At 49.3% G+C, this 27,344-nt stretch overlaps 1 protein-coding gene and 1 long non-coding RNA gene across 3 annotated transcripts in view; one reads left to right on the top strand and one right to left on the bottom strand.

Annotated features, from left to right (window-relative positions):
* Nucleotides 1-9,948, bottom strand: part of FOXN1 (forkhead box N1) — a 56,776-nt gene extending 46,828 nt beyond the window's left edge. Inside the window, exon 1 of one of the 2 annotated variants that reach the window (XM_061605487.1) lies at nt 9,662-9,948. The gene's annotated coding sequence lies outside the window, so the exon portion shown is untranslated. Of the gene's footprint in view, nt 1-9,004; nt 9,066-9,661 lie in introns of those variants that run through there. The other variant, XM_061605488.1, reaches the window with a different exon arrangement.
* A 7,291-nt stretch (nt 9,949-17,239) lies between these two features.
* LOC133374470 (uncharacterized) lies at nt 17,240-27,264 on the top strand. The gene is made up of 3 exons (XR_009759899.1): nt 17,240-17,638; nt 20,032-20,113; nt 25,290-27,264. It is a non-coding gene; the product is annotated as an uncharacterized LOC133374470 (long non-coding RNA).
* Nucleotides 27,265-27,344: the final 80 nt, after the last annotated feature.

Here is a 27,344-nt window from a genome sequence, read left to right on the forward strand (position 1 = left end):
TTCTGGCTCTCTATCACTTTCTCCTACAGGGACCTGCCTCAGCAGGCCTTGGTGAACTAGCAGCCACGGGCACCGGCAGGGCAAACATAGCTGGCCCACTGCAGGAGGAAGGCGAGAGACAGAGGCAGGTGGGAGTGGGAAGCCGGTCTCCGCTGGGCTGACCATGGGATACAGATTTGGTTGGCTGGCTGGTTGGAACTGGGAGACGGTCTGAGGCCACACTTGCCCCTGAGCCTTTTCTCTGGCCACGGCTTATCCATCTTTGGGTAGCCTCTTCTGGGAGGGTAGCCACCCCCGACGTGGCTGGAGGGGGATCTCACGGGATCTCCATGGCGACTGCATCCAGAGCAGCCCGCACTGGTGCTGGGCACCACCTCGAGAAAAGGGTGCTAGAGGTGGCTGGAAGCTTTTGGGAGCTGCCACAGGAGCGTCCAGATGACTTGTGTGCCACCCCCACCATTGCCCCCATCACTATCCTATATTGACCGATGCCTTGGGATCTCTTCCAAGCAAGAAGAGGCCAATGGCCCTTAGGCATCAGCAGAAGAGGGTGAGTGGGAGGCCAGGCCCAAGGGGACCCCTCTTCTCCTGCACCCTCTTTGCACAGTGGCTACCCAGGCGCCTCTTCGGGGAAGCCTGCAAGCAGGGCGCGAGTGCAATAGGGCTCTTCCCCACCTGTGATTCCCAGCAATGGGCATTCAGAGGCGGTCTGCCTCCCGCAGTGGAGGGGGGACATAGCCATCGTGGCTAGTAGCCACTGGTAGCTTCCTCCTCCTCCATTAATTTGCCTAGCCCTCTTTTAAAGCCCCTCCAAGGTGGTGGCCGTCCCTGCAAATTCCAGAGTTGAACTATGCACCGTGTGAAAGAAAGTCCTTCCTTTTGAATCTTCCAACATCCGGCTTCGTTGGAGGTCCCTGAGTTCTAGCCTTACGAGAGAGGGAGAAAAACTTTTCTCTAGCCACTTTCTCTGGGCCATGTGTCGTTTTATACCCCTAGCTCAGTGGTGGATCATCTGCCTTGCAAGGTCCCAGGTTCTCAATCCCCAAAGGCATCTCCAAGTGGGTCTGGGAAAGAAAGAGTCCCTGCCTGAAACCCTGGAGAGCTGCTGCCAGTCAGTGTAGACAACATTAAGCGGGATGGAGCAGTGGTATGGCTCAGGATGGGGCAGCTTCCTCGGTTCCTGAGTGGATTCCCCTTTGCCCAAGGCTTGAATCTCTCTGGGATTCGGCAGGCAGGGGTTGTGTTCCTTGCACAGCTCTCCACGTCTTCACTACTTTCCTCCTCTCTGATTCCAGTGAGTTGGGAATTGTATCAGCACTCAGCAGTAAGTGTTTGAAGGCGCTTGAGAGAAGCGCCAACAGCTCTTCCTTCCTAGAATGGATGAAACAGGCAAATCGCTTTATGAGCAACTCGTACCCAGTGTTTGTTTAATTTACAAGCAATTAATTGACTAGTAATTTAAAAGGCCATGGCTGACATGGTCAAACTCTCTCTTGACTAGACTGCTTAAGACTATGGGGGTGGGATAGCCCACATGACTGCATGTTCCCCCCATACCCTGCAGGTAGAAAGCTAGTTGTTGTTGGAAGGGCTCAGGCCTACTTTTCTCTCGTATGGAGGAACAGTCAGTCGTGTGAAATGCTCGCTCTCCCATGAAACAGCCCGGCATGGGTTTATTCTCTCAGGGAGAAGTAAGTGGAAAGACAAGGAAAGTGGGTGGGGGAAGGAGAATTGCCCCCTGCGTGGGGTCAGGATGGAGGTACCAAGTGTGGTGTGGTGTAATGGTTACAGTGTTGGACTAGGACCTGGGAGACCCGGGTTCAGCTCTCCACTTGGCCATGAAGCTTGCTGGGTGACCTTGGGTCTCTCAGCCTAACCTACCTCACAGGGTCATTGTGAGGATAAAATGGAGAGGGTGGAGAACCCTGTACTCCAAATGAATGAATGAATGTCTGGGGAGGGAGAGGCTGTCTCAAAGAGTGCAGAGCCAGGTACTCTGAGCATGGTGAAAGAGAGGGGGCTCCCAGGACAAGTACAGCACAAATAGACAAGGGGATAAAACTCTGTTAGGGGAAGGAAGAAAGAGCCTCTCAAGCTGGGGGGAGGCAGGCAGAAGAATTTAGGGGACCAGGTCAAATTTAGGGGGAAGGGCCATCGCTCAGTGGAAGTGTATCTATTTCAAATGCCAAAGGTCCCAGCTTCAAATCCCAGCAGCATCTCCAGATGGGAATGGGAACATCCCCTGTCCGAAATCCTGGAGAGCAGCTGCTGGTCAGTGTAGGCAATGCTGAGCTAAATGAACCAGTGGTCTGACCCTGTGTAAGGAAGTTCCTCATAGCCCCATAGGGATGTCTTACAATGAGAAAACTCAGTCTCAGTGAACACTCTTATAGGACACACTCTTCTTTTTCCTTGTGCAATTTAACCTCCAGCTGTGTTCGCCCCCCCCCACACCTGGATATTGCTGGACCCCAACGCCCACAACTCCTACCTGTTGGCCGTGCTGGGTGGGGCTGATGGGGGTTGAAGGCCAGCAACAGCTGGAGGGACACAGATGTTCTTAAAACGTGCCCCCCGACTGACATCCCACATTTACTGTGCAACGCCTTTCTCAGGCACCCTTCCAACAGCCCTGTCAAGGAGGCCAGGGGCTGATTATCTGCATTTTGCAGACGGTAGAGCCAAGGCCTTATACAAGTCTTGAGTAAGGGCTATCTAATAAGTTGCTGAGTCACACTCCAAGCCGTGAGGCCTGATAAAATCTCAGTCTATTTAAAAACCTCTGGGTGTTTTTGTTTTGTGCTTCCCATCCCAGGAGAGCTTGCAGCCTTGGTGAGGGGCCAGGCCTTCGATTGTCACCCTCCTGGTCTCTGGATCCCTTCTGGTGCTTGTGCAATGTCTTCACCCCCACTCTATCCCAAATTTCAGAGGAGCTGGACGAAGGGCCACCCCCTCACCCACCCATCAGTGGTGGTGCTAATAAGCCTGTGAAAATGAGAAAGGCTCTCTTCACACACACACACACACGTTGCTCCCTCAGTTAACTCGGAGGAGACTCAGGGCTGAGAAAAGCTGTGGCCTTCCTTGCACCCAAGAGAAAGGTGTATCAAAGCCTCCTTGTTTCTGCTGCTGCTAATTTCACCTGCACAATCTCCAGGATTAATCTCTCTCTTTCTTCTCTTTCTCCTTCTCACTTAATTCTTTTCTTCAAGGTGGAAGGAGAATCCTGGCGGGGACCGGCGCACCCAAGCTGGGAGGCCTGGAGATGCTATCCTGCCTGCTGGCCGTGTGAAGTGTGAATGTCTGCCGTGGGCTCTTCCTTCAGAAGAGAAAGGTGAGGAATAGAGGAGGCGGCATTTGTCATGCAAATGGGTCTTTTGACCAACGGAAGCAGGGCGTTCACATGTGCCTTGCAAGGAATACTCTGCTGCATTTCAGACCTAAATCAGGGTCAAGATTTAAGGAGAAATAATGGAGGCTTCGTGTTCACAGCTCCAGAACAATCGGAGACGTAGGGAACTGCCTTCTACCGAGTCAGACCCTGGCCCATTTGGCTCAGTATTGTCTGCACTGACTGGCAGCCACTCTCCATGGGTTCATATGAGGGTCGTTCCAACACTACCTGGAGAGGCTGTTGGGAACTGAACCGGGAACCTTCTGCATGTAAAGGAGACCTCCAGTCCTTCCCAAATAGGAACTAGGAAGTTGCATTATGCCAAGTCAGACCATTGGTCCATCTAGCTCAGTACTTTCTACACTGACCGGCAGAGGCTCTCCAGGGTTTCAGGTAGGGGATATTCCCAGATCTACCTGGCGAAGCTGCCAGGGATTGAACTGGGGCCTTCTGCATGGAAAGCACTGAGCTGTGGCCCTATCCCTAAAAAAAAAAGTAAAATTCTAGTCCTCATGATTCTGAATAAAGTGCTGGTTTAAATAGGACTATCCCTGCACTCTGGCCCTCCTCTGTGTGGCAACCTTTCAAGTACTTGAAGAGCGCTATCCTATCTCCCCTCAGTCTTCTCTTCTCCGGGCTAAACAGGCCCAGTTCTTTCAGTCTCTCCTCACAGGGCTTTGTTTCCAGTCCCCTGGTCATCCTTATACAGAGTCAGATCATTGATTCATTTAGCTCAGTATTCTCTGCACTGACTGGCCGTGGCTTTTCCGGGTTTGAGGCAGGGTCAGGGGCATTACTAACCCTGCCCAGACATGCTGGGGATTGAATCTGGGCCCAAGCCTGCAATGAGCAAACCTCTAGGTCAGCAGGATGGGAAAAAGAGATGAGGGTGCAATACCACTGCTAGGTATGTAAAGATTTTGGACAGGGCCCCATAGGTGCAGATTTGCCTAAAATTTGCAACTGCTCATTTATATGTATAGAAGCAAAGTTAGACTTTGCATGTCACAAAAAGCAAGCCAACTCATTTCCTCTCCAAATTGCTGCAAATAATTTAGTCATTCAGTTAATTTTCATCCCACTCAGATCGCCCCAGACAATGTCATCTTCCATTCATTTACCCACAATTAATTTCCCAGCTGATCTCCCCCCACAATGAGCTCTAGCGCACCCCCTTCAGTGCCCCACAGACTTAAATTGATATCCTACACAGGAACTGAGTTCACCCCCCAATTCAATTATACAGAAACACTTAGAGGCATTCACAGAAAGATTTGGTGCCCATTCCCCATAGGCACACCCCAAACATTGTCCCTGTCGGGGAGGCACCCCACAGCATCTTCCACCCAGAGACAATGCCACACTCTGTCTAAGGGCAGGGTCAGCTTGCCATTTACAGCAGAGTTCGCTACCCAGGAGGGATTTTTAATCCAGAGCGTGAGCATGTGGAGGGAAGTCGCCTCCTTTCTCTTCCTTACAATGGATAATCCACCAAATGTTGGGGACTGATAGCTTTAGGAAAATAATTAATAATAATAATAACAATAACAACAACAATAATAATATTATACTTTTTCACACAGTGCAGATACTCCAGCAAGCCTTTTTCTGTTACTTTGTCTCTGGGAACTGAGGAAGCTGCTTTAATACTGAGTCAGACCATTGGTCCATCTAGCTCAGTGTTGCCAACACTGACTGGCAGCAGCTCTCCAGGATTTCAGACAGGAGGTCTTCTCCTAGCCCTGCCTGGAGGTTCCAGGGACTGAACGTGGGACGCTCTACATACAAAGCAGATGCTCTGCCGCTTTGCTCTGGTCTTGCTCCTAACAAGAAAGTAAAATTCTAGTCTTCCTAGTTCTGAATAAAGGGCTGAATTAAATGGGAACACTGGGAGGTACCTGAGGCTGAGTCAGACTTTTGGTCCACCTAGCTCTGTATTGTCAACACTGATTGGCAGCAGATGTTCTGCCGGGGACTTTCTGCCAGCCCTCCCTGGAGATGCCATTGGGGACTGCACCTGAGCCTTCTGCATGCAAAGCGAAGGCTCTGCTATTGAGCCACGGCCTTTTCCCATAATCGATTCTATCCTGCTGTGCCCTGCTTGTGGGCTTCCAGAAAGTGTCGGACAGGAGGCTTCTTTTTGGTTTGATCCAGCAAGCAAGCGCCCTTCCTTATGCGTTCCTTCCCGGTGGGTCTCCAGAAGGAGAGAGACAGATACCCTTCCTAGACCAAACTGGGGGAAAGGGCCGTACCTCAGGAGTAGGCAGCTCCCGCTGCAAGCCAAAAGCCCCCAGTTCAGCCCCCAACGGCGTCTCCAGTGGGGGAAGGTTCTCCCTCTCCCTCTGAAACCCTGGGGAGCCACTGACTCCCTGTCAGACAGCTTCACAAGTCTTTTGACCTGACAAAACAGGAACGTCACCAGCCTCAAAGCGCAGGCAATGTACAGGTGATTGGGCAAACTAATATCGCCAGCAAGGCATGATGGCTCTCTGTTGTAACTGCCTTGGGAGATACCGTCATAAACGGCAAAGGCTTTGCATCCCTGGGTGCCTTCGCTCTGCAAACAGCGGCCCCTCTTGGCTCCCAGTCCTGCAGAGCCCCCCTCTCCTTCCGCTGACCCCAAAAGGTTGAGGGTTCTGTCCAACTAAGCGCTTCTCTGAGCAGACTCATTGCAATTAATGGGCCTGCGTTTTTCATGTCTGTTAATGTTATGACACGCTTCGTGCTTTTAAATTCTGTAAGTCGCTTGGAGATGTCAAACGACGAATAAATTGAAGAAATATTAATACTACGGATAGTACAGCTGGGTCTACTTGGAGTGTGATCAACACTGGATACACTTCTGCACCAATTAGTTGCATGCTGCAGTTACCATAACAAGATAGGAAGAGCCCGGCTGCAGCGGGATCAGGCCAACGGAGGAGCATCTAGTCCCTCCCCCTGTTCTCACAGTGGCCAACCAGGTGCCCCCAAAAGGAGCCACAAGCAGGACCCAAGAGCAGTAGCAATTCTCCCTGCTTGTGACCCCCCACAAATGGCATTTCAGAGGCCTCCGACTAGCATTTATTTGTTTATTTCCTCACTTATCAAATTTCTATCCCGCCCTTCCTCCCAGCAGGAGCCCAGGGCAGCGAACAAAAACACGAAAAACATCATAAAAACAGGCTTTAAAATATATCAAGCCAAAACATATTTAAAAACATATTAAAACATCTTTTTAAAAAAGCTTTAAAAACATCTAAAAAAGCAATTCCAGCAAAGACACATAGTGGGATAAGGTCTCTACTTAAATGGCTTCAGCAGGCGCTGAAAAGATAACAGAGACGGCGCCTGCCTAATATTCAGAGGGAGGGAATTCCACAGGTAGATGCCACCACACTAAAGGTCCTCTGTTGTGCAGAACGGACCTCCTGATCAGATGGTGTCTGCAGGAGGCCCTCACCTGCAGAGCGCAGTGATTGACTGGGCATATAAGGGATAAGACTGTCTTTCAGGTATCCTGGTCCCAAGCAGTATAGGGCTTTGTACACCAAAACTAGCACCTTGAACTTGGCATGGCAGCCAATGGGCAGCCAGTGCCATGGATGGTCTCTTCCTCTGTGAATTTGTCTAGTCTTCTTTTAAAGCCATCCAGACTGACAGGAGCAAATTCCATACTCCATGCGAAGATGTACTTTGTGTGTGAAGAAAGTACTATCTTTTGCCTGCCCTAAATCTTCCAGTATTCAGCTTCAGTGGATGACCCTGTTGGGAATCAGTAGGATGAGAGAGGCCTACCCGCTTTCCCTACACTATGCGTATCATGTCCCTGCTTACTCGCCTTTTCTCGAAACGAAAAAGCCCCAAATGCTGCCGCCTTCCCTCCGAGGGGAGTTGCTCCATCCCCTTGATCATTCGGGTTGCCCTTTCCTGACAAAGCACGTTTCATGGGAGGACTAAGGACTTGGTTCCAACTTACAGAGCAAATTCTTAAACACACAGCCCTGGCTCTGGGTGCCCTGTTGCCCTCCTTCTGTTCCTCCACACCGATGCTCCACTTTGAGCCTGTGTCTGGTACCTGCCCGGGCCTGCCTCCGCCGCAGCCGCCTCCTCCTTCCCTCTGGATGAAGAGCAAAGGGAGATGAGGTGTGGTGCACCTTCCCTGGTATTCTGTGCACCTGTCAAAGCAGCCAGGCTGCTGACTGACAGCAAGGTGCATCAGAGTTGGTGGTGACCACCTGTTTCTGGACCCTCCCCACGGTCTAAGGCCAGGGCAAGCAGTTGTACCCTCCTCCGAGTAGTCCCAAGCAAGCAGAGCTGAGGGGCTTCCTGCAGCTGGTGCAACTGCAAGGAGCGACCCCTGGGCGCCAGAGGAAGACATGGGACCATCGCCAAGCCCACGGGTAGGCGGCTGGCTCAAGGCTGCGCTTGTTGCTCCAAGGCTGTCAGAGTTAAGGAGGTGGGTGGACCTGGTGGCCAGAGCCCAGACAGAAGACCTTAAAAGGACCTCTGTGTCGCACAGGGGCTTTGTGTGGAGACAGTCCCAGGTTCCGTCTGTGTACCTCTGAGGCCCTGGAGGCTGAGCCAAAGCTGCCCAGCATGGACAGCCCTGAGCTAGATGGCCTGACTTGGGGGAAGGCACTTTTCCTGCGCTGCTGATTATTTATTTATTTATTTATTATTTCAATTTATATACCGCCCTTAGCAGAATAGCTCTCAGGGCGGTGAACAAACAAGATAAAATACAATATATCATAGTAAAAAATCACAAAAACATGTACAAACAAACAACAGAAAGCACAACAAAAATGAAATACAACACAAATTAAGAAGGATACATGTTAAAAGTAGAAAGATTAAGAAAATTAAAAGATTAAAATGCCTGGGAGCATAAAAAGGTCTTTACCTGGCGTGTAGAAGTGTAGGTGCCAGGCGTACCTCTTCGGGGAGGCTGTTCCACAACTCAGCTGATTAAATCAGCTCTTTGTTCTAGAGCAGCCTTTCCCAACCAGCGTGCCTCCAGATGTTGTTGGATCACAACTCCCATCTTTCCTGACCATTGGCAATGCTGGCTGAGGCTGATGGGAGTTGTGGTCCAACAACATCTGGAGGCACACTGGTTGGGAAAGGCTGCTCTAGACCATGAGGACTGGAGTCTTGCCTTATATTTAAGGGAAGGGTGGTCACTCGATGGGCAAAGCACGTGCTTTGCATGCCGAAGGTCCCAGGCTCAATCCCCAGGGAAATCTCCAGGCAGGGCTGGGAAAGACTCCCTGCCTGAAAGCCTGGAGAGCTGCTGCTGCCAGTCAGTGTAGACAGCACAGAGCTAGATGGCCCAAGACAGCTTCCTAAGTTCACCAGAAGAGGAAACCAAAAGTGAGTCAATGTTTCACTTGCCTTTTTCCAGCCTTTCTGTTTGCACCAACCTTTCCAAAGAGTGAAGGTCTCCTCCTGCAGTTCACTCTCTCTGCTCAGCTAAGGCCTCTAAGGCGGCCTTTGCCAACCTGGTGCCCTCCACAACTTCCATCCACCTCAGCCAGCACAGCCCTGTAGATGTGTTGTAGCCCCCAAAGCAGCCGGAGGGCACCAGGTGCTGCTGGCGCATGGCTATCCTCCACTCCCCCCCCGTACCTGGTATGATGAAGGAACTATAGAAGAAGTTATATTTCAAAAGCAAGTGCTCCAGCCCAGCAGGGCCTGAGGACTAGAACTCTGAAATGAGATCCCTTGCCCTTCTTCCTTCCCCAAAATGCTGCAAAGCATCCCTCAGCTCCTGCCGGATCGTCCCGTGGTAGCTGAACGCCACGTTCCCAGCCATGCAAGATCAGTGCAGCCTGCAAAAATGTCAGCAGCGAAAAATAACAACCGGCATCCGTCACACAGGCTCCTTTCCCAAGCGACAGGCACAGCGACGCTTTGGGATTATGAAAGGGTTTGGGGATCCTTCCGAAAAGAGAGCGTCAGTTTCTCCTGCCTCGTCAGTTTCTCCTGCCTTGCAGACCATAGCTAGCAGCAACACCTCGCACACAGACATGCAGAGTGCCAGGAATACGCTCACCCGGCGTCTCTGTCCTCTCCCTATAGTCAGGCTGCTGGGAAGCCAGAGAGGCCTTAGGTCCTGTCTCCTTCACTTGCAGTTACACTCCCGAAGGGGAGCAGCAGCTGAGGTTAAGCAGAGTCACTAGCCAGCCTGCCAGCCACTGGGCTCCCCCTGCTTCTCCTGGTTGCCCCAGCCACATTGGGAGAGAATCAGCCAAGCCGTCGAGTTGTCAAGAGGCTTCCTCTTACCTTTCCGCTGAAGCACGGGTGGCTGCGGCTCCTCCAAGACGCGGCCAGGTCATGCAGAGAGAGGAGACCTGTGGCAGCTCCTCCGCGCACTGCTCAGGCTCCCAAACGCTGGGAAGCCAGGAGCTGCTCTGAACATCAGGTGAGGCAGGAAGGCATTTGGCTAGGCAGGCAAGCCAACAATTATGATATCACCAACTCTTAGCCTTGGGCAAGCCTGCCTTTAATAAGACCAATTTTTTTTTAAAAAAAATGTCTAAGCTGTAGGCGCTCCCCCCCCTTTCCCTCCTCTTCCCAACTTTTCTGGCTGCTGCTCGAGAGAAGTTGCTGAACAGTCAGCAGGCAGCTGTTCTACCCTCCAGAGGTTGATAAGTGGAGGATGAATGCATGGATCGGGGCCAGTGCATGCACTCCAGCCCCGCCCCCCCAGTGAATGAGATGCATAACATTAGCCTATAACTAAACTTAAGTATGTGTAACTGAAGCAATCACGTCTCCTGCCTGTTCCTGTGTGTTCCTCCTTTGTTGAATTGCATCCTCCTTGGGGCAGGGACCTGCCATCTTTTACACAGGTCTATCAATAGACAAAAGCAACAACAATGCAAGGGGTTTTCAGAGAAGGGTCTTTCCCGGTCCTGCTTGGAGATGCCAGGAAGTGAACTGCATGCAGAGCAGGAACTCTGCCCCTGAGCTACGGCCGCTCCATATGTGAATATGGAGTCAAACTGTTGGTCCATCTAGCTGCCAGTATTGTCGACACTGATTGCCAGTGGCTCCCCAAAGGAAGAACTGTCATAGAATCATAGAAGAGTAGAGTTGGAAGGGGCCTATAAGGCCATCAAGTCCAACCCCCTGCTCAATGCTGGCCATGTCCGAATGCAACAGAGCCATCTAACGAATCAATTGATTAAATTTATATTTCAGCCTCCCACCCAGAAGGAGGCCAGGGCAGCAAACAAATGAAAGACCACTAAAAACATCTTAAAAACAAAACAGCTTTAAAATGTCTTACAGGCAAAACAGCTTAAACACATATTGTAAAAGAGATCTTTCAAAACATCTTTTAAAAACATCTTAGAAACAATTCCAGGGCAGGCGCAGGCCGGGATAAAGCCTTGTTGGAAGAGGAAGGTCTTTAGCAGACGCCGAAAAGGCCGTGTCCAATATGTTCTATGCGTTCAGCTGCTTAAGAATAAGAGATGTTCTAGCACACACAAACCACAACTCCGCCACATTTATGAAGGACATCGGAGGGATTTCCAAGCCAGTGTTGGTGCTTTGGGCAAGAGGACAGCAGTAAGGGAGGATTGGAAGAGCCTCAGAAGAGCCCTTTGGCAGCTGGATCGGGCCAACAGGGAGCCCATCTGGTCCAGTGCTCTGTTCTCACAGTGGCCGACCAGCTGCCCATTACGGGAAGCCCACAAGCAGAACCTGAGCGCAACAGCAGTGCGCCCCCCCGCCCCACGGGTGACTCCTTCTAGCAACAGGCATTCAGAGGCTTACTGCTTCCATTGCGGCCAGTAGTCACTGATAGCCTTCTCCTTCTCCATCAGTTTGTTTAATCCTTTACAAGCCCATAAGGGATGCCCTGCTGGGCCAGGCCGAAGGGCCTAGTTGAGAGCCAGGAAGGAGAAGGATCCTCCAGTCTGAGATGAGCAGCTCGGCTTTTCGAAGTGGGGAAATCCCCCCTCCCTGTGCAAAGTGGTTGTGAGCCATGCTGCTCAGAGCTTGCTGGGACTCCGGGACAGATGCAGTCAGGGAGGGGTGGGGAACCTTTCCTCAGCCTTGTGGGCAAACTTCCAGGGGCTGTATGTATGCCCCATGGGGGGGGGCAGAGCAGTGCATGCGACTCTTGAAGGTGACATTCCAGCCATGCAAAATTCAGAGTAGGCCCAATGACATGAATGAACCTACGCTAGTCAGGTCTATTAACTTCAGTGGGTCTACTCTGAGTCAGACTGAATAGACCATAGATCAGAAGTGCAGGGTCCCTTCATGATAGTTACAGCCACGCCTCTTCCCATCCCTTTTATTGCTGCTGGATTGAGAATGAGATCCTTGTTCGTTCTTTTCCCACAACAACAGACATCCCTAGGAGCCAGTCAGCATGAAAGGGAAGAGTCTAAGCTACTAAGAAGAGTCTTCTCAGTGGCTGACTCACTTCCTTTCACTCTGATTGGCTTCAGTCAGCAGGGAAAGGACAAGGAAGTATGTTAGAAGATATTTCTCAGTGGCTAACGCACACCCCTTTCATGATTATTGGCCTGTAGGATGCTGGAGACATTGGGACACTGCTCCCAAAAAAGTAAGGGGCCTAAGATCCCCCCCCAAGACTCTGGACGACTGCACCCCTGACATAGACCCCTCTCCATCCTCCTTCCAGGTAAGCAAGACATATTCCAGTCAGGCAAGAGCACTCCAGAAGGGCATGGCCTGGGGAGAAGCCCAGAGGGCCTCATTTGGCCCCCAGGCCTCAGGTTCCCCACCATGCCATAAGGGCAAGGCAGTCACTGAGGGCATGAAATGAAGCCTACATGCTACAGATCCATTCAAATAAAGGCCAACAGATGGACTTTCACATGGGACAGATTTCCACTCCTGGTCAGAACTGCAGTGACTCCATAAGGGACTCCAGTGTGTGGCCTGGCTTGTTCACTCGAGCTACCTGAAACTATTCCAGTCTCTAGCGCAGAGCTTTGAGGAACCCAGAAAGCACTCCCCATTTTTAAAATTGCATAAGACAACCATGTATGGATCTTGATGGACCGTCTGTGGTGCATTTTGCTGTGCCCTGTTACCTTTAGAAGCCCTGGCCACACCTACTGCAAAAATACAGACTTTTTTCTATGGGTAAGGGGGTGAATTAACGTGCTTGTGAAGCACATTTAAGGTCACCAGCACCCCTGGATGGGTGCAGCCACAGACGCTGTGTCACTGAGGAGCCTCGTACCAATCTGAACGAACTCTTCCCCTTATCTCACTTCGTGGAGAGACCGCGAGCAAAATCCTGGCACTTAAATAAAAGAGTCTATTTCAGGGAGGCAATGCAGCATTTGATCTGGGGGCAGGCAGGGTGTCCGCTTTCTTCCGTCTCGGGATGTGAATTTGTCTGCAAAGAAACAGACAAAGAAGAGCCAAGTGAGGTTATTGATTACGCTGCTGAGTGAAGTTTAGTTTTTAGTTTAGCTTACACACTGATTTCCTGCTTTTCGGTGTCAAATACAAGACAGGCAGCTTTCGAGAAAACGAGGGCCGCAGCACCTCAGTAGAACACCTGATTTGCACGCAGAAGGTCCCTGATTCAGTCCCCGGTGGTATCTCCAGGTAGGGCTGGGACAGAATCCTGCCTGAATCCCTGGAGAGCCATTGCTGCCAGTCAGTGTGGACAATATTGAGCTGGGTGGACCAATTAGTCTGGCTCAGCAGAAGGTGGCTTTCTGTGTTCCTATTTGAAGCAGCCTTTTATTTAGAGTCATGAGGACTAGAACCTTTATTTTCAGGGACAGGGCCATAGGTCACTGGCAGAGTCCCCTGCCAATGGGCGAAGTAACGAGGGGGGAACCTCAGGGCTCGGTCCTGGGCCCAGTGCTCTTCAACATTTTTTTAATGACTTGGGTGAGGAGGTGCAGGGAATGCTTATTAGGTCTGCCAATGATACAGAATTGGGGGGGATAGCTAATACCTTGGAAGACAGAAACTAAATTCAAAGGGATCTTGGTAGGCTGGAGTACTGGGCTGAAAACAGCAGAATGAAATTTAGCAGGGATAAGAGCAATGTTCTACACCTAGGGAAAAGAAACCAAATGCACAGTTATAAGATGTGGGATACTTGGCTCAGCAATACAACATGCGAGAAGGATCTTGGGATTGTTGTTGATCACAAGTTGAACATGAGCCAAGAGTGTGCTGTGGCTGCAAAAAAGGCAAATGCTCTTTTAGGCTTCATTAATAGAATTATAGTTTCCAAATCACATGAAGTATTGGTTCCCCTCTATTTGGCACTGGTTAGGCATCATTTTTAATATTGTGTCCAGTTTTGGACACCGCACTTCAAGAAGGATGCAGACAAACTGGAACGGGTTCAGAGGAGGGCAACAAGGATGATCAGGGGACTGGAAACAAAGCCCTATGAGGAGAGACTGAAAGAACTGGGCATGTTTAGCCTGGAGAAGAGAAGACTGAGAGGAGATATGACACCACTCTTCAAGTCCTTGAAAGGTTGCCACATAGAGGAGGGCCAGGATCTCTTCTCGATTGTCTCAGAGTGCAGGACACAGAATAATGGGCTCAATTTACAGGAAGCCAGATTTCGGCTAAACAACAGGAAAAAACTTCCTGTTAGAGCGGCACGACAATGGAACCAATGACCTAGGGAGGTGGTGGGCTTTCCAACCCTGGAGGCATCCATGAGGCTGCTGGACAGCCACCTGTTGGGGATGCTTTAAGTTGGATTCCTGCATTGAGTAGGGGGTTGGACTGGATGGCCTTATGGGTCCCTTCCAACTTTCTGATTCTATGATTCCCGCTGTGCATGCAGAAGGTCCCTGGCATCTTCAGGTAGGCCTGGGAGTGATTCCTGCCTGAAACCAGTCAGTGCAAGCAATACTGGGCTAGATGTCCAGAGGTCTGACTCAGGATAAGGCGACAACACTCTCCCCACCTGTGATTCCCAGCAGCGAGTGTTCAGAGGTATACTGTCTCCGACCGTGGTGGGAGAACGTAGCCATCGTGGCGAGTATCATATCTTAACAATGAGGCAAGTGCGGTTATAAGACCGTCAAGAGCAGTAGAGCTTTCTGCCAGCCTTCAAATGGGGAAAAGCGGCCTGGGATCCCTCTCCTGAGATCCCCTCCGGGGTGACACGCCTGGGCGTAACTTACTTAACCGTCTGCTGCTCTGCCTTGAAAGAGCAGTTGGGGCTTGCCCTTTATCTCTCGCGCAATATCCCAAGGGGCAGGCACGCCTTGCATTGCTCCATGCACTGTGGCCCTTGTGGTGTCTTGGAAACGCACACCCAGGAGGGCGCTGGGACCAAAATGCTGATCAGGTGGAAAGGGCAGCTCTGAAGGTCATGGGGGGGGGGCGGTGGAGGCAGCAGCAGCCCCAAGAGAGATTGTGCGTCTGCTTCTTCCTGTATCCCATCAATAGTGTGTGGGGGATATCATTGCCCTTTGTGGCTTTCCACAGCTTGTGGGGAAGCGTAAGAGTGAGCAAGAGAGTGCCTGTGTGTGATGAGCTACGCTGTCGCTCCCTCTAACAGTGAACGCAGGTGGTGAGGGTCAACAGGAGTAGAGACAAAATTAGACCCCTGAGATACAAGAGGGAGAAAATGGATGCATCTCTGGGTCTGGATGGCATCCACCGGAGAGTTTTTAAAAGAACCGAAAGGTGAAATTGCTGGTCTTCTAACAAACCAGGCTGTGGAACTAAAGACTGGATGGGTGAATATTTCAGCTTCTCTCTGTTTGTCATTTTTTCAAATCTTAACTTTCAGTTTTCCACATGAGTCTGCAATATTTTTTTTAGAAAGTCCTTGCAAAAATTCTCTTAATATACACATTTGCATGCAATTTTGCCTAACACGCACATTTTTACAAAGCGGTTTCCCCTAACAGAATTCATTTTTCTGTGTTACTTCCCCTAATGTATGCATTTATACGCACTCTTGACGCTACTGGCATCTGCATTTTTGTACACATCGCTGGTCAGGAGAACTGCGCTGTGAAATTCAGAGAAGTGCAGATTTCAAAGGATGGCTGTGTGTCGGTTTGCATTTTGTTTCAGAAAGTGTGGGTGATGCAAGTTCGCCTTTGAATGTGAGCGGAATGCTGGAAGATTCAGGACAGACAAATCTTCACACCGTGCATAAACTACGGAACTCACTGCCACAAGAGGTAGTGATGACCACTGACCTGAATGGCTTTAGAAGTCAATTAGACAAATTCATGGAAGAGGAGAAGGCTATCCATGGCTACTGACCACGGTGGCTATGGGCTCTTCCACTGTCAGAGACAGTGTGCCCCTCAAAACCAGCTGCTGGGAATCACACGCGGGGAGAGTTGCTGTGCGCTCAGGTCCTGCTTGTGGGCTTCCCATTGGGGCATTTGGCTGGCCACTGTGGCCCTTTGGCCTGAGCCAGCCGCCGGCGGGTCTTATGTTCTGATGTTGAGTATACGAGCATCAATATGTGTTAACAGAAACATCAGAGGACCCACTTGTTCCTCTGTCCTAGAATCGTCTCTGCAAATTTCTTTTTTTTTAAGATTATGATTATTGTCATCATCATAATTGTTCCTACGATCTATCGTTGCATTTCCACCAAGTCTGATATAAATTTCTCCTTTGTGACTGTGCCAACAATGGGAACTATCACTTTTACTCAGGTGCTTAATCGCCACCTGGCTGTACCTGCTTTCCTGCAAGCTTTTTGAAACAGTTCGCTCTGGTGCTGAGTTGTCATATTTAAAGGGTGCAGCTGGAAGGGGTGACGATGAACCCAGGAGCGAGAAGGGAAATGATTGACGGCACGTGCCATCCTTAGGCCTGGCACAAGAAGACCATTTGCTGAGTCCTAGGAGGTGAACCGGGCACACACTTCCCCCGCAGGTCGAGGGCCTTGGGACCAGGCAGGGACTCTTGGAACCAGGGGTGTAGTTGTCCGGGGTCTCAGGAGGGTCGTAGACCCCTTATGTTTTTGGGAGGAGGGTCGCAGCGGAATCCCTATGTCTCCAGCATCTTATGAGCCAATCAACGTGAAAGGGGAGTGTGTTAGCCACTGAGAAGAGTCTTCTAATATGCTTCCTTTTCCTTTTTTTGCTGATTGGAGCCAATCAGAATGAAAGGAGGTGAGACAGACACAGAGAAAACTCTTTTCAGTACCTAACACTCCCCCCCTTTCATGCTTATTGGTTCCTAGAGATATCTTTTGTTGTGGGGGAAGGCATTAATAAGGACCTAATTCTCAACCCAGCAACAAAAAAGGGGGGAGGGGCTGTGACTATCATGAAGGGACCCTGCACTTTTGAATCTGCCACTACGCTACTGTCTGGAACTAGTGCTGAGGGTCCCTTTGACGGTCTCCCTGGGGAGACCCACTGGAGAACCCTTGGATGTGTCAGAGGAAGAGCCACTCCCAGACCTCAAGAACGCCAGAACCAAAAGATCTGGCCCGGGCCAGAGAATGATGACAGAACATGTGCCTGTGGTTGTTGTTGTTATAGTTTATTTATAATAATATAAAAGGCCCTCAAGGCGGCTTACAAGAAAAACACAAATATAGAAATACATCAATAAAACAATACAATTTACAAAAATTAAATAACAAATAACATTATTAAAAAACAGCAATTACAACTTCCAGTGAAAATACAGGGTGGTGCAGGTGCCTGGAGTGGCAGAAACATCTCAGGCTGCCCCCAACAAGGCTGTGAGTTGGTTCTCCCTCTTTCCTGCTGTGCTTGCAAGTCCGACACCTTCAGTTGATTGCAGTGTTGGTGCACTCCTCATGAGTCAGGGGTCTCATCCTGAATAAGCAGTTCCTGGATCTCCTTCACCGCCAGCAGCTGTGGTTAAGGTGTGGTCTAGGAGGCCAGAGTATATAAGGCCTCTCTCTTGAACCTTCTAGGTCTTTGGTTTTCCCTCCCCTTAATAGGCCTGGCCAGCTGAGCTGTGCCTTACTTGGACCTCCTTGTGGCACTGACCTCGCCTCTGGATGTGTGACCCTGGCTTGTTTGAACCATGCTGTGCTATCAACCCTGCTCCCCTCTGTGGATGTTTTGCTTATTCTTCCTGCGCTAGGCCCTTTGCCCCGAGGACATTTGCTGGAGTGTAATAGCAGGCTCCAAAAATAAGGCCTGTCTGGATGCTTGATCTGGCCACAGAACAGTCTTGCACCTGGGTGTGTGTCTTTTCAAGCCAAGAACTGGCTGCCTCCCTTTGAATCTGTCATGCGTTGCCAACCTGTGGCACCGACTGCCGAAGGTGGGTAGACCTCAGGTTTGTAGAATATCCTTTGGGTTGTTGTTTTTTTACTAGCATGCCAAGATCCACCAACTGGAGTCAGGTGCAAAACTGCAGCCCAGGTAAGTGGGTCTGTGTGCTAAGAATTACGAAGCAGGTGTTGCTGTGCTGGCGGGGGCTGATGGGGACTGGCAGGCTAAATATCTGGGAGGCACCAGAATGGCGAATGCCACATGAGAAGATAAGCCACAGCCAATAAGTGCAAATGACAAACCACCTCACTGAAAGAAATTAAAAATAAAGGGAACGACTGTGTGATAAAGCACCTCTATGACAGGGCTGTCTATCGACGGTTGTGAGATGATAATGCGATCAAGGGGTTGGAACCACTTGCCTATGAGGTGAGGTTACAACATTTGGGGCTTTTTAGTTTAGAGAAATGGTGGGTGAGCAGAGATGCAAGGGTGAGGGGCCAGAGAGTGAATCGAGACATTTTTCTCCCTCCCTCGTGGGGTTGATCGGTCAGTTTTGGTCCTCTTAATTTCTCACTTTCCCAGTCTTATAATTCAGTTCTCTGGGCTTCTGCAGCAACTTGCATTTTTAAAAAAATAATCGGCGGTTTAGTGCTGATTTCTCCTAATGAACGCACTTTTGACTGCAGTTTTGACTAATGTAGACATTTTTGCAAGCAATTTTCGTGTTATCTTCACTGATGGGTTCATTGCTATGCACACTTTCCCCTAATCTATGCATTTTTGTAAGCACTGTTTGGTTGGAGAAGCACAGCATAAAATTCAGACAAGTGCACATTTTGAAGGGTGGCTGTATTTCGCTTCCTATTCTGCTCCGGAAAGTGTGAATACTAGTTATGGGCGAAGGCTGCCCTGCTTATTATGGACTGCCCATTGGAACATCTAAGAAGCTCAGAAGAGCCCGGCTGTGGCTGGATCCGGCCCAAGGGGGCCTGTCTAGTCCAGCATCTTCTTCTCCCAAGGGCCAACCAGACACCCCAAAAGGAAGCCCACAGACAGGCCCTGAGTGCCCCTCTATTTCAACTGGGCAGCCCAGCACATAAACTCCAGCTGGACCCCAGATCCACAAGGTGGGGTTTTAGTACGTCTGACAGGAATAGGGGAATCCGTTGACCCAGAGAGCGTCTGGCAATCTGTGATATGGTACTTTTACTATTGTTGTTGTTGTTAAAACATTAAAACACCATAAAAAAACCCTTTAAAAAACATTAAAACAAAACATCTTCAAAAATGTTACTTAAAAAAAAAGCTTTCAAAACATCTAGGATTAAAAACATTTTAAAAAAGGTTTAAGAACATATCAATCTCATTGTGATCTCATTGGCCATCGCACCGACTGACAGCTGCCACTCAAAGCCAACGAGGGTTATTGGAAGCCCTTAAAAGAAGGACTGGAACACTAGTGCTTTGTCTCTGGCTTGCTTGCCCGCCCCAGAGTCCGTCCCTCATCCTGAAAGCCTACAGCCGGCAATGATGTCTGCAGCTTTACAGGTGAGGGGGCCAGAAGCCTATTTTGCAAGTAGGCAGCTTAGGATCCGACAGAGAGCAGAGCTAGAGAGCTCCTCCTTATTTCAAGATTCTGCCCTGTCCAATTTGTTCCTTTCCTTTCTCTGTTTTTTTTGGAAAGCATTGCATAATGTGGAAATCAGGTCTGTGTGCTTGGGGCCAACCTCTCGGGGCATTTGGGACCCTACGTGCCTAGAGGTTTGGGGATTTGGGGTGCTCAAGAGAAGCAGACTCCTTGGATCACTGGGAGTGACGGAGGGAGAGTGGGGCACAGGCTTTAGTTCTCTCACAGTGAATTCCAAACGGACCTGCAGTAAACTCAAGAGGATCCTGGGGATCTAGAACTAAACTGGACTCCCCAGAATCTTCCTGTCTGAGCAAAAAGGGGGTGTCTGGAGATGGCGGCCCGCCTTGCAAGGCGGTTGTGCAAAAGACGAGAGGCTATCTGGAGTGTCCCCCTTCTGTCACAAGTGCAACAACAGTGCTTTCTGCACTTGTGAATCCCAGGAACTGCTATTCAGAGGCACAGACTGCCTCCAATGGTGGATGGAGAGTGGGGCCATTCTGAGGCTAGTAGGCACTGGTAGCCACCTTCTCCATGAATTTGTCTAACCCTCTTTCGAAGCCATCCAAGAGGGTGGCCATTGCTGCCTCTTGTGGGTGCTGCTTAGCCCCTGTGGGGAACAGGATGCGGGCCTTGATGGGCCTTTGACCTGATCCAGCAGCTGGGCTCTCTTGATGCTCTGTAGGCAACGTTCCTGCAGAGGAGAATGAAGCCAGCCACCTGATGGAGGGAAGGGAGGGGATGTGACCGCCCTGCCCCCCCTTTCCCTGAGAAATGCTGCTAGTCTTAATGACTCAAAATTAATTCCTCAGATGTTTTGCCTGAGGAAGAGGAGCGATGAAGAGAAGGCCTCAAGAGGACCAGAAACCGAGACGAGCGCACACAACTCTTAAGGTGCGTCAGAATAGCAGTTAGTTTTGAAACGGCATATTTATTTAAATATGTCTGTGTCTTGAGATGTTTTTAAGCTGTTTCTAGTGTTTTGTCCTTTGTTTGCCGCCCTGGGCTCCTTCTGGGAGGACGGGTGGGATATAAATTTAATAAATATTGACAGTGTTTCTTCTGCTGTGTCCTGTTTTGTGTCTTGACTCTCCCTGCTTCCTCCCCCAAATGAACAGTATGACCAGTTATTTCGGCAGTGAGACATTTTGTGACACTCCAGATCTTCTGGTTCTCTTCTTCCCATTTCTCTAATCTTAAATTCAGTTTTCCATGTTTCTGCAGCAACTTGCGAGTTTTTTCTTTAAAAAATCCTCCTGAAAATTCTTCATTTTCGTGTGAATTTCTCCCAATGAATATACTTTTGTATGCAGTTTTGACTAATGTACACATTTTGACTAATATAATGCGTTTTTGTGCGATCTTCACCAATATATTCATATTGTGCACACATTCCCCTAACAGATGCATTTTTGTAAACGCTGTTCAATTGGCGGACTGCATTGCAAAATCTGAATAAGTGCAGATTTTGGAGGATGGCTGCATTCTGGTTCTTGTATTGGAAAGTGCAAATTTGATAAATTTGGCTTTAATTGTGGACTGAATTGAAATCCTCCTCCCTTCCTAAAGCCAGCTTGGATGGCTCTAGAAGAGGATTAGAGAACTTTGTGGAGGATAAGGCTATCAATGGCTACTAGCCACAATGGCTATTTCCTCCCTCCACTGGTGGAGGCAGTAAATGCCTCTGAATCCCAGTGGCCGGGAATCATGGGTGGAGAGAGTGCCGCTGTTTCACTTGGGTCCTCCTTGCAGTCTTCCCATCACCAAAACACAACACCCCTTTGACATGCGCCCTTCTCCTAATTTTGTGATGCGCTTCTCCGGCCAAAAATATGTGCACAAAAAGCATATCTGTGTTAAAATAATGTATGAAACAATATTATATTGGGGGAAATTGGTTGAAAAAGATGCATATATTAGGCAACATTATGTATTTTAAAAATGCAGGCAGGTGGAACCTGGACCAAAATGTGTATGAATTTTCCTGCAGACTTTTTATAAAGGCAAATTTGCACATTGATGATGATATTCTGCACCTTCCTCTGAAGGAGCCCAGGGTAGTAAACATGTCACTACTAAAACAGTACAATTAAAACTTCTAAAAAACAGTTAAAAGCTCCTAAAAATGGGAGTTTTTAAGCTGAGAGAACCCACTTTTTTCAATTGAGTTTCCAATGACAATAACAAAATTAGTACATAAATATAAACAAAAACCACTTTTTGCATCCTTATAAGGTCCAGGATTAAACCATTTGAAATGGGCAGCCTGAAGATGACAGATTTGGCCATCCCTAGTGCAGGGTCCAAGGGAGGCATGGATGGGGCTCATCTGAGGCTGCTGGTGGATTCCAGCTCCCATCAGCCCCGACCCTTGACCCTGCTGCCTCTGGGGTGCTAGGGGTTAGAGCCCAGCAGCACCTGGGAGGGCAGCCCCAGACGTCCCCCCCCCCAACCTAGACAGTTCCTGAACTGACAAGGCTGTGGCATCCTCCCCGTGAGCTGCCGGTGCTCTTTTGGGGGACGATTTCTGCACGGAAATGGGCTTGCTTCTGGTTCCCTGCTCTTGGGGAGCAACAGCAGCAGCAGTACTGTCTTTGGCCCGGGGCCTGTGTGGCGTTCAAAGGATCAGCAATTTGTTACTTTCTCAGTAAATGGTGAATTGCCTTTGTAATTATTAAGATTAAGCGCCTGCCAGGTGGTGCCTGGCTCTTCTCTGGCTGCTTTTTCTGGTGTGACGAGTGAAATTCTTGCCACAACAAAGTGTGGGTTATTTTCCGCTCACCCCACTGCACCCCACACTTCCTCCTGTATCCTGGTGTGCCCTTGCGCACTCACCCAGCAGCACCTGACGGCAGAGCAGCCGTGAGGACATCTGAAGCGGCTGTATCAACGCTGATTCACTATCACCTTGCTCACTTTGAGGTGCCACTTGCCAGAAACTGCAGGAAGGGAGAACTGATCTTGCGCTCGGGCCCTGCTGGTGGGCTTCCCATTGGGGCATCTAGTTGGCCACTTTGAGAACAGGAGGCTGGACTAGATGGGCCCCTGTGGGCCTGATCCAGCTGCAGCCAGGCTTTTCTTACGCTCTTATGGCCCGCCGAGGCCTCAAGTGTAGAACAAGGAAGCCAGGGAGCATTATTTCCCGTTCCACCCTGTATTCGTCTCATGCAGTGCTGTTTCCTTTCTGCTGCAGTTTGTCTTCTGCCAAAAACAGCATTGTTCATCTTGCCGTCAAAATCACATCATTTACATAGCTAATTATGTAAATTACGTAATGGCTACTTTGCCATTGGATTATTCTTCCTCGTTCATTTCAGCGCAAAAGAAACACAGTGCTAATGGGGGCAAAGGGAAGTCATTGATTTTGCAGCGTTTGGCAGATTGAAAGCAACAACAACAAATAATACTGATTGCATTTGCTGGATGGATTTCCATTCTGGGCTTGGGGTGAATAAGGGAACCTCGGCGACTTCTGCTGCCATTGCTGTATTTGTCAGAATTCTCTGACGTCCCTAGTGGAGAAGGGCACTTCCATCCCATGCTCTCTGATCCTTTTTTTCTTTAAAACTGGAGAAGGTGGGCATGGAACGGGGCATTCTGCTTGTCAAACAGATGCTCTGCCACTGAGTTGTGGTCTTTGCCCACATTACATCAAGCCAGGCTCTGTGTCCTGCTGGCTCTGTGATGTCTCTGGCAGGCAGGGGCCCTCCAGATCGACAAATCGGTCCACTTTGATGTTTCATTTCTCCAGCCTTAAGGTCAATTCTCTACACTTCTGCTTCAGTTTGTGAATTTTTCTTTTTAAAAGGCCTCATGAAAATTCATCAGTATATTAGTGTGAATTTTTCCAACAGGCAATTTTTGCAACGCAGTTTTCCCAAATGTAACACATTTATGCATATTTTCACTAATATATGCAATGGTAAACCACCTCTGAATATCTCTTACCACGAAAACCCTATGAAGCTAAAACGATGAAACTGAGGTTATCATACTTTGGACACATCATGAGAAGACATGATTCACTAGAAAAGACAGTAATGCTGGGAAAAACAGAAGGGAGTTGAAAAAGAGGAAGGCCAAACAAGAGATGGATTGATTCCATGAAGGAAGCCACAGACCTGAACTTACAAGATCTGAACTGGGTGGTTTATAATAGATGCTCTTGGAGGTCCCTAATTCATAGGGTCGCCATAAGTCGTAATTGTCTTGAAGGCACACAACAACAGTACACACTTTACCCTAGCACATGCATTGCTGCACACATTATTTGACTGGAGACTGCCTTGCAATATTCAGATAAACATGAATGTCAAAGGATGGCTTTGGCCTTCATCAGCACTGAATACAACAACATCTAGTTTGCACATTATAATGTTCATGTAATCAGACTGTGCTCCTGCGGGGAGGAAGGGCGGGATATAAATAAATAAATAAAAATTGAGTTATTTGCTGGATTGTTATGTTTTGAAAATATTTAGTATTTGATTGTTACTGATGTAGCGATTGGTTCTGTTGTTGAGCCACTTTCCACATATTATTTGGAAAAGAAGCACACAAATCTAAATCATCAGCCAGCCTCCTGTTAACTCCTAATAGGAGTTTACATGCTGATGTATTTTCATGAGTACATTAAAAAAAATATTGCAGACTGATGCAGAAATGTGGAGACCCAAATTTAAGACTGGAAAATTTCAAAACTGAAATTGACAGATTTCCCCATTCCTAGTGAACGCTTCAGTGGCACTCACAAGCTTGCCCTTAGCTCACATCAAGGGGAGTGGGAAGAATGGCCTGTTGGTTGTGTTCGATGGGAGGGTCAGGACCCTACAGAGGTGGCAGACTGTGCCTGAAGGCCAGAGTCCCCTCCTGGGCAAAGTTTTGGGTCTGCTCCTGATGCCCTTGAAGTCTTTGTTGAGCTTCGCCCAAGAGAACTGGAAAAGGCAAACAGCAGGTGTGCGTAAAGGAGCACTGGGGTGTGTGTGGAGGGGGGGTGACAGGAGGGGGCTGATCTGCTGCTGCTCCCCCCCCTCCACTGCCACCACAAGACAAATGATTTATGAGTGCATGCTTCACATGGCAGGAATGAAACAGCAGGGAAGGAAAGTCGAATTTGCTCTGGGGGACACGGCAACTTTGCAAAGAGGGAAAATCCTTTTGAATTCTTGGCAAGTCTCATCAGGACAGCCTTGAAGCTAAGGGGGTGTTGGTAGAGGCATTTGGGGGGGATCTTTAGCTGTCACTCTCTCTCTCTGCCCGGGCAGGATCCACTTTCAAGAGGGCCTCTGTGGTGCTGCCCCTTCTGAAGACAGTGTGATAGATGGTGGGGCCCTCAGTCAAGGGGCCTCCTTTAACTCTGGGGCTCCCCTCTTTGCCTTCAGAATTGATATCTCCAAAGAAGGTGCCTTCACTCTCTCCGACAGTCCTGTCCGTAGACCAGAGTCCCCAAGGTCTGGAGCAATGTTGGCGGGTGCACACAAGGGATGGGGGTGAGATTCAATTCAGCTTGCACTTAAAGGCGAGCCTACCAGCTTTGAACTTTCCAAAACAATACACGCACTGAAATGGTGCCATCCTTTGAAATGTTCATGTCTCTCAATTTTACAGTGCAGTTGTCCAACTAAGTAATGTGTACAAAAATGTATATACCAGGGTAAAGTGTCCATTAAAAATAATGAACCCTATATTAGCAAAAAAAGCAAATTCATTATGTTAAAGAAAGTTCTGTGCAAAATGTGCATATTGGGCAAAACTGCATACAAAAATGTGTACATTAGTAGAAACCATGCTAAATGCTGACATATTTTCATGAGGAATTTTTTTTTTACAAAAATATGTATAAGGAGAAATTAGCATTAAAATGCAGCCAGAGAACAGCATCACAATATTCAGAGAATTTAGGGGATCTTGAAAGAGAGCTGGGTCTCAGTTCACCTATGGGCTCAAATTTCAGAGTGCGTAACAAGTCAGAGGCAGCGGCGGCAGTTCAAACTGATTGCACAAATGTGTATTATTCTAGACAAAACTGAGTACCAGAATGCATATATTAACCCATTTGCTCTCTTTTCAGCTTGGAGATGTCTGGTCTGCTGGAATCTCTCCCTGGATATTCTGGGCTTCATCTGAGCTTTGCAGGTGGGAAAATAAGTCTCTGTCATGTGAAAAAAATAGCTAAATACCCACACTATAAGGCTGTGTTTTTAACAGAGGCCAGCAGCACTGACATGGTGATTAGCACCCATCAAAAGGTTTTTGGGGGGCACCTGATCAATGCACACCAGGCACCTTCCTGCCGGTTTGGGCACCTCAGCATTGGCTGACTCCCACTGTAAAGCTGCACGAATCAGGCTATACGTATATATCTTTTAAATCACTGGAACCGAGGAGCAGTTTGCAGGGCGCTACAGTGAGCACGCGTGCGTGTGAGAGGGAGAGAAGATTTCCTGTGGCACATCTAGTGGGATAGAAAAGTAACAACAGCTTGGTGAGTCTCTGAGGCCGTGGAGAGCAGCTGGGGGCACCTGGGCGGGCTTCCGCTCCTCTGGGCTTCTGCAGCCTTCGTGCCCCGGAGGCTGCTGCGGTGACCAGGCCGTCTTGCAGGCATTCCTCCAGCCCACAGCTCTAGTGGGTGAGGCATTCGGGATCCTAACGGGCAGGAGGCCCTGCAGCCACGCCCAGGGTGTTTTGGCGGAGGCACCTGTCCCGTCCCGCCTGGCACACTCTCCGCCTGCCAAATAGATACTTGTTCTACCAGCTGGGTTGTGCGATAAGGATCACGCCGGGAGCAGTGGGAGCGATAGGGCGTGTGTGCGGACAATTGCTCAGCTGCTCGGTGCAGCAGTTCCCGAACGGGGGAGCCATAAGCCAGCATCCAAGAAAGCCTAAACTCTGCCTCGAAACTGGCCACTCTAATTCCTCAGTCATGCTGGCCTCGGATATCTGGCCTTTGCAGAGCTCACACCAGAAGAGCCTTGCCAGATCAGGTTATCTATTCCTGCATCCTGCAGCTTCCCACAGTGGCCAGCCAGATGCCTTTGGGACAGGGCCGGCCCTATCATTAGGCAGAGAGAGGCAGCTCCCTCCGTGGCAACAGCAACAGCCCCGGCTCTTCTCCAGAGCTTCCCCATCTCGGTTTCCACACAGCCTGTTCTGGACCCTTTCATCAGACCCGTTGCCTCAGGTGTGGTAGAGCATGTCCTCCCATCGCCTGTGTTGAAGCAAGACGTGGTGGAGGGGAGGCTCATCTGGTGCTTTGCCCCAGGTAGCAAAATGTCTTGGAGTGGCCCTGCTCTGGGACGCTCACATGCAGGACCTGAGTGCAACAGCACCCTCACCCGTGTCATGCCCAGCAACTGGCATTCCCAGGCAAGCTGCCTCTGACCTGGAAGCACAGACACAGCCATTGTGGCTAGTAGCCACTGGCAACCTTCTCCTTCCTGAGGAGTTTCTGGAATCCCCTTCTAAAACTGTCCAGGTTGGTAACCATCACTACCTCTTGTGGCAGTGAGTTCCATCATTCAACTGCACAGTTTTTAACTGTGCAGTCACGCGCCGTGAACAATGTAGGGCCCCCTCCCGGCTGGTGTGTTACTGCAGATTTATTGCGCAAACATGGGACAATGAAACAGACCTGAACAAGTGTGGCATTTAAAGTTATGAGGTCGCAGCAAGAGGTTACAGGATGTGCGCTGACTGGAAAGGAAGCCGTGTCTGGAGGAGCCCCGGATGCGACTGGGAAGAACGTCCTGATGTCGAAGAGGCTGCCTTGGGGGGTGCCGAACTGTTTGTCTTCTTTTGCTTCAGCTGCAGAGCGGCTGTGAGAGGAGGGGGCCCCTGGCAAGGGCCTCTCCAGGCCTGGCACTCCAGGTGGCTGCCTGGGTCCCCTGCCCCAAAATGTGGCCTTTCCTCACACACACCCCCTGACATTAACGCTGGAAGGGTCGGTCAGTTTTGGCCCTCCCAATATCTCATTTTTCTTTTTCCTTTTTTAATAAGCAGTTTTATTGTTTATTCTCTAATCTTGAATTTGCTTCTCCAGATTCCTGCAGCAATTTGTGATTTTTTTTATTTAAAAAATCCTCATGAAAATTCTTCGTTCTTTTTTAAATTGTGTTTTTAAATTGTT

This window comes from Rhineura floridana, chromosome 21 (assembly GCF_030035675.1).
Source record: "Rhineura floridana isolate rRhiFlo1 chromosome 21, rRhiFlo1.hap2, whole genome shotgun sequence".
Taxonomy (NCBI): Eukaryota; Metazoa; Chordata; class Lepidosauria; order Squamata; family Rhineuridae; genus Rhineura; species Rhineura floridana.